Below are 7878 nucleotides of genomic sequence, written 5' to 3'. Positions count from 1 at the left end.
ACACCGAAAGAAACATTATCGATTGCGTGACATATTAAAGAATACATGGATTGTTTAATTGATACCTAAATCAATCTTCCGCCCGTTAATTAGGGCAAACTTCTATACCGTAAACCAAAACATAAGCTACGCTAATGCGAGTTTTTCGCAGATAACCTAAACTTTGCGAAGTATCTTTTTAAGGTAACGATTTTCACAAGGAACATTCATGGATAAAATTTCACACCTGATCTGTGTTAAAATTCGATGACAGATAATAAATGGAAATTTATGTTTCACCTATGTAGGTAGGCAGGTCACAAATCCTCAACGTATTGCCTCATGGAACAGATGTACATAATCCCCTGGTAAAATTATACCATATCACTTATAAGCAAAGCGACGAGAATACAAAGATAACTGTGGATAGGTATTATCGTATAGGTTTTATTCGTTAAAAACAAACAGAAGACTTCTCTTTATAACGAAAATTAATAAGCGTTTACTAATAGACTACAAAAATATGATTATACCTTACTGCACATAAAACATCATCAAAACAAAAATAAAAATACCAATTTGTACTGGATAGAATTCAAAAAGAAAAAAAATTATCACGATATTTTTCATGTTTTGGGAAAACTGAATAGCGTTGAAATAATAAAATAACGATATTTTTTCATTTTATTTTTTCAAACAACGACGAGTATTATTTTACGATAATATGTAAAAAAAACTCAACGTGTACACACAAACGTAGCCTTAAAAATAGATTTAAAAATATATAAATACTTATTTAAGCTTATACAATTAATCATAAAACGTGATTTTTAAAAAAGGACGTACATTAATTTCGTAACACTTATAGTTTTTTTTTCAAAGTATATTCTTGAAAATATGAAACCACAATACTTACACCGTCGAAAGAACAGTGACACTGAATTTTCAATCATCATTGGTCATTTCATTATTAAATGAAGTAGGTAAAGAAGAAAACAATAAACGAAAGAAATTTAAATATTAATTATAAGAAATACAAATAAAAATAATAACAAAGAAAATTCCTACTGGTTGAACAAGTACCGATAGGAAATTATACATAAAATTACCCACGACCACCTACTTTGTTGCATACGGTACAGATTACAGATATTTCCGTTCATTTTTCATACATTATATTTTTTTAACACATGATCATCAATTGACATCTGGGAGCCATTCGGGTAATTTTTTTAGGTACTCTTTATGAACGTCGGATTGGACGGAAAACTTTTAATATCTGTGACCGTACACAGATTTTTTCAACAAAGCTGATTTTTACCTCATAAACAGAGGGAAAGCAGAAAACATGGAAGCGTTATAAAAAACAGCATCATTCAGTACATTCAAAATTTTTATTGACTAGATCACGTGCCTACTCTAATGACAGTTCCAGTTTGATTTTTTTTTTAAAAGTAAGTAATACGCGAGTATTTGTTTTGAGAAAACAGAAGCATTAGATTCTTATCGCATTGAGCATAGTACCTTCCCTTAAGGGGAAAAATTATTAAAATATAAAATGAAAATATTATTATACAAAAACTAACAAAACATGAAATGCACAATATTTGACTAAATAAACAAAAATAACAATGAATGAGAAATTTGAGACTAGCGCATTCCGATAAGCAATTCTTACACATTTTCATTCCATTTTTAAAATTTGAGTTTTAAAGTACCTACTTTGGCTACTTTAAATTTGAATACAATTTTTAAAATATTCTCTGAGGATTGAATGAAGAACATAGCAGAAAGCGCTGAAGTATTGACATTCTTCACGAAAATTTTTTAATTTAATGTCAAAAAAAGTAAAAAAATAAAATCACAACAAAATAAAAATCCATAATGATGTCGAATTAAACGCTCAAATGTAAAATTACATTTAAAAAAAAATCAAATATTTGATTTACATCAGTTTACAATAAATTCGTTTCACAAACATATAACAAACAATTATTGTGAACAGTTCACAAGAAAAAGTAAACAAATTTTTGTAAAATAATGTAGGCTCATATAAAGTTACAGTACATATATGAAGATCTAGTTAAAAAAAGGTAGGATATAATTCCTTGTTTAAAAAATGGTAAAATTATTGATATAATATATCATTATGTTAGATAAAAACATAAAATAAATTTATATGTAATATAATATGTATGTATTACTGAATACAAATTGGACATGACAATATAATATGAAAAGAAGTAAATGGTAACAGTATCACAATGAAGTGAAATTGTGCAACCCAAATTCAGTGTGAAAAGGAAGAAATTGTAATTTCAGATCAGGAGAAAACCTCTATTCATCACCACAAATGTCCAATAAGAATAATTATGCAAAAAAATTATTGTTTCACTTCTACGATTCTGCATCGAAAAATTCGAAAGAAAATATTCTAAGATTGAATAACAAATGATTCATAGAAAATAAAAAAATCATAGAAAAATGAGGTTTTTATAAAATTTAAAAGGCATAAAATATCGAAAATGAGAATTGTTAATTTCCTTATGGGAATGCATGTGAGAATTTAAATTTCAAGAACACTTTTTCAGAATGAGGAAGTAATACATAATGAAAAAATTGATAAAATGTTGAAAGCTGACTAAACAAACAACGACAAATTTCATACCAGAATCATTTTACCATTTCACAGATACCAAGGGAAATCTTCTTTTACACATGAGCCTACATGAAGTCGGTTTCATTTCACTTTCATAACATCAACGCCGGTCAGAGTTTTGACCATTTCAGGGTATTCTTTCCAGGCTTCAGCCTTTTTCAACATTTGATCTGCTTCAGCTTTAGCTTTTGCTACAATCGCAAACGCTTCGGCTTCTCCCTTTAATCATAAACTTTCGGATTCTGCTTCAGCCTCTAAAATTACCCAGTTACGATGAGCCTCCTCCGCTAATTTTTCCAATCTATACAGGAATATTGTTAATGAAATATTTCTTTACATCGAGAACAAAATATAACATTAAATTCACGAAGAATACCTGAATTTTTCAACTTCTGCTGGTCTTCAAACAGTAGACTCCAATTCTCTTTCTTTTCTTTTAATTTCTTGTTCTTGGACTTGAATTTCTTGCGTTCTTTCAACGACTTTAATCTGCATTTCTTCTTCTTTGATTCTTTGTTTGGTTTTGGCTGCTTGTAATTCGTAAGCAAGCTTCGCATCTGCACTCGGAACCACGTAGAAAACATTTCATGTTAGTGATCGACCAAGTTCACTTTACACTACTGTACACATAAATGTACTGAGCAAGCACCTTAGTTCGGACTTCTGTATCGTATACTGCTTCTTCAACTCAAAACAAATTCGAAATTCGGCAAATGAAATTTTACTAATTTGCTAACAAATAATTTAATAAAATCCGCTCGCTTACTTCGCTGCCATTCTTTCCTCTTCGGCGATTGCTTCCTTTATTCTGGCATCACGTTTGGCTTCGGCTTCACCGATTCTAGCATCTCTTTTGACTTCAGCGGTTCTAGCCATTCCCAAACTTTGCAGGTATCCTTAAAATGAGGAATAAATAATATAGTTATCTAAAGAAAGTACTCAAACTTTGCATGCACAAAAACAAAGCAGTGAAATAAAAATCACAATTAAATTACTTCGTAATGAGTTAACTTACCTTATCTTTCTGCAAGCGTGAATAAAAAATACAAAAAAGAACTATAATTTACGACGTACATAGTATAAACAGTAGCTTTTGTTCAAGATTAAAAACATCAGTTACTTAATAAGTATGCATCTTGCAATTTTTTCTCAAAAAGTGAAATAATTTATTGTGATTTTTATTCAATTTCAATATACGACCAGCTAGTAAAGGCTTGAAGCAGAGATACGATTGGAAAAGTAATGAGATAGTTTCAAAATTAAATTAAACAGAGTAAACCAACCTCTTCGTCATGGATATCTTTCAACGTATAAGAAACAACTGTGATTCCCATATTGACCAAATCCGTAGAAGAAGTAACACTTCAAAAACTTGTTTACTGAATTTTTTTCGATCTTTATAAATTTCCTGAAAATTGAATAAGTAGATAGAGAAACACGTTTCGTTAAATAATTATAGTACGATTATTGTGAATGATCAATTTACTTCAACAGTCATGCTACCCATGATAGCTCGCTGATATCCTTCTAAAGTATGTAAAGCGATATTCCGTATCTCTCCCTCGTTCTTGCCAAGAAATTGTTCACAAGCGGTCATCAGCATTTCTTTATTTTGACCCTGAATTTTCACCTATCATAACAAGACAAATCGTTATTCAATTGGTTACAAACAAACACATATGTGACCTGCTCTGACAAAATCGACCATTTCGACAAAATTTCAAAAAATGTTTTTTCTTCAAAAATATGATCTTTCAACCCTTAAAATTCATTTTAAACGTCATTATTTTGGACACTTTTTTTCGTCGAAATGGTCGATTTTGTCAGAGCGGGTCACATATGTATCGATGCAACTAATGCAAGCACTAATAATTTACTTGGGCAACACCTGTAACTGATACGGGGACACCCTGGCAAGTATAAACAGTTGGACTTTCAACTTGTAATGTCATAGTATTCAAAGATATTCTGCAAAGAACAAATTAAAAAGTTGGATAATTGGAATTCAATCCGAATGGATAATAGTGTAATATTTAACTACCGCTGTTTCTATCGAAGAATTTTTTCAGAATTCCTCGGACAAGTTGGAAATAATTGGTAGTTAGAGTCTAATAAATTCCTGACTTCTATAAGAATCTAACTACCAGATTTCTTCAAAAGGTCCGACAAATTTTGAAAAAATTCTTCGATAGAACACATAATAATTCCCACCATATTAACAAGATTTTCACAAGAAACAGTGGTAGTTAGGTAAATATTACCTACCTCAGAAGGTACTGATAAAAATCTCAAGTTATTTTCGACACTACCTTTGAACACGTTGAATCGTTGGCCAGACGAAAGCTCGTCCTCCAGGAACGAGTTAAGGTTGACTGTAACAGCATCCTATAAATGCAAACACAGGTATGTAATTAGTACAAGATTCAACTTCAAGTTTTCGGATACGCGAAGAAAGAAAATGTTCCTCACCAGAGACTACCAACGCCTCATTAGGGCCACAGGTAACAAATCCCCACGTCATTTCACTTGTTTAAGAGTATTTCTCAAATTTCAAAAGTGCACGAATATGTAGATAAATTTTGTATTCACTACTCAAAGCGAAATAAGTGCTGCTACGTTTTAATATCACATCGAAAGTTGTCGCAGTTGTCGCCGGTGTGGCGGACTGGCGGTGTTTTCTCAAAAACAAACTCGTCAAAAAATCAAAATCAAAAATCCCCAAACAGCCAAGTCCCAATGTTTCGTAACCGTGTTTTTTTTCTAGGATAGGAACGCGTTTGTGTCACGTTTAGTAACGCTATCTAGAGTGTCTAACGTGAATTATATATTTATTTCGGGACTTTGGAGTTTGGGTTCAAAATTCGAATCGAAGCTTCGAAAGTTCGAACGTTTGAACTTTGAAGGTTTGAACTTCGAAAGTTGAAAGTTCGACTTCGACAGTTCAACTTTACCTACTACTACCTACTTTGAAGTTGAGTTGAGTAATGAGTTACACTGTTACTTACAGGAATACCTACAGAGTACAGCTACAGACTGTATAGTCCTATAGTGTATACTATAGATAGGTAACTCATGGTAAGAAAAAATGTGCAGGTAATTCAGGTAATTGAGGTAATCAAATCAGAAAGGTTTTTAATTTGATTGAGGATTTGAGCCTTTGAGACCTTTGAAAAGTTCTGCGAACTACGAAGAAAATAATATCTATCTATTGAATTATCTATATCTACACTCTACAGTTGTTGTTCTACATCTACAGTCCAGTCCCACATCCTACTCTACTCCTACTACTCCTACGTACATCGGCAAAATTTTTGCTATGATGACAACTTGATTACAAAAATACCCCTTGTCAGTTTGAAAAAAATTGAGTTAGAACTTTTCAGTTTTCTCCACTGCATGGTATGGGGTATATGGATCACAACTCACAAGTCACAACAGTACATACCTACTACATATAGGTATTGTAACCCTCCAAATGTTTTTTTGAGAATAACAGAAACTACGCCTACTTAAGATGATAAAAAAAATCAAGTCGAATGCGGCGCGGTATACCAATTCATCAGGAATCAGGACTTTGCACTGCAGTGAGTTGGCTTTTCATTTTCATTATTGACAAGAAGTGCTATTTTTGTAATCAAGTCGTCAGTCTTTTATGTTTTTGTTCCTTTCATTTCTCAAGAACTTATGAATGAGTAAAACTTCCACGAAAAATATGTAGTTAGGTAGGTAGTTCATGGTTGGCTGTCTGTTTCTGTGTTTCTGTAGCATTTTTTTTGGCCTGAAATTGGACAGCCGTGAGGCAATAATTACCAAGTAGGTACCACAAAGGCGGGAAGGCCTAGAGATTAGTTGCTACGAAGTTCATTTGAGCAGAGATGGAATCGATTATAATCGATGCTACATCGATTATTTTTCTCAAAATAATCGGAGCATAATCGCCAAAATAATCGGCCGATTAAATTAGATTTATCAGCCAAAAAACATGATGTCATGCGGGGCGTTCGGTACCATTGACCAATCAAAAAGCCTGAAATAAAAGATCCGATTAATCGACGATGTCCCGGTCATTTAATCGAACCGATTATAATCGACTATAATCGATTATAATCGGTAATCGTTCCATCTCTGCATTTGAGTCTTACCAACACGTACAAATTCAACTAGGTACTATAAGAAAAAATTCAAATACCTAAAATTTCTTTGTAAATTTTTGAAAATTACTAAGGATAGAGCCGAGAGGGCAAGGGCTGATGTTGCTTTAAGTTTCATCGAGGTTGACTGACACTGTGACACTGATTATTGAATGAAACCAATTTTGCAATGCAGGGTACTTATACTTACTTAGTTACAACTACTCTGCAGTGCATCTTAATTGGCATGATACCAATGGTAGTCTCATGATGATATATTCAATTACTTTGTAGTTGAAATGGTATCCCAGAGCTGTCGGACTCATTCCAAACTGATTGCTGCTTCGCTTCGAACCATGTATATCTGACTGAACAGAAATAATGGGCGAAAGGATAAGTTGAAGTTCCGAACTACAGTCTCAATACCGGTTGGTTCACCATCTACTCCTATTCACTAACCTGTATAATTTACTTAGGTGCCTATATTAAATCATTATAGAAAATACTACCTAGGTACTTAACATTGGGTTGTCATGCTGAAATTTTTGAAAAAATTTGTGTTGAATACAAATATCGTGGTAAAAATATATCTAAGTAGATTAGTAGATACATAGTAAGGTCAATAAATTGGAATTACTTCAAAATATTAGGTAGGTAAGTTTAACGGATTTTGAAAATACGATTTAAAATTCATGTTATGAGCAAATCTATTAAATTTATTTACGCAGCATTTTGTATAGGATGAAGTTCATCTATTAACACAGCAGATCAAAAATGTACCTACCTAAATTGTTTATGTTTATGTAAATACCCATATAAGAACAGAAAAAACATTCCTACATATTTGAAATCTTTTTTTGTACCTAAGTAAGTAGGTATTGCAATTTCCAAAATTTTGATACATGAAGGCACTCATCAGTACCATTCTTCTAGGTACATAGTACATACATACATGCCTATTTCAGTGGTCAAACCGTAAGTTTGCGAGGTATTTATTTTTATTTTATAATTTGCGAATTCAATACTCACTGAAGATAAAGTAACGTGACAAGGAATTTTCGCAAAATAAATAGAAGTACAAAAATGACATTCATTACAAACAAATTATAC

At 32.1% G+C, this 7878-nt stretch overlaps 1 pseudogene; it reads right to left on the bottom strand.

Annotated features, from left to right (window-relative positions):
• Nucleotides 1–983: 983 nt before the first annotated feature.
• Nucleotides 984–5395, bottom strand: LOC135831861 (flotillin-1-like; annotated as a pseudogene).
• Between the last annotated feature and the right edge of the window lie 2483 nt (nucleotides 5396–7878).

This window comes from Planococcus citri, chromosome 1, assembly GCF_950023065.1.
Source record: "Planococcus citri chromosome 1, ihPlaCitr1.1, whole genome shotgun sequence".
In the NCBI taxonomy this organism is placed as follows: domain Eukaryota; kingdom Metazoa; phylum Arthropoda; class Insecta; order Hemiptera; family Pseudococcidae; genus Planococcus; species Planococcus citri.
This window is presented reverse-complemented; position numbering and strand designations above follow the sequence as displayed.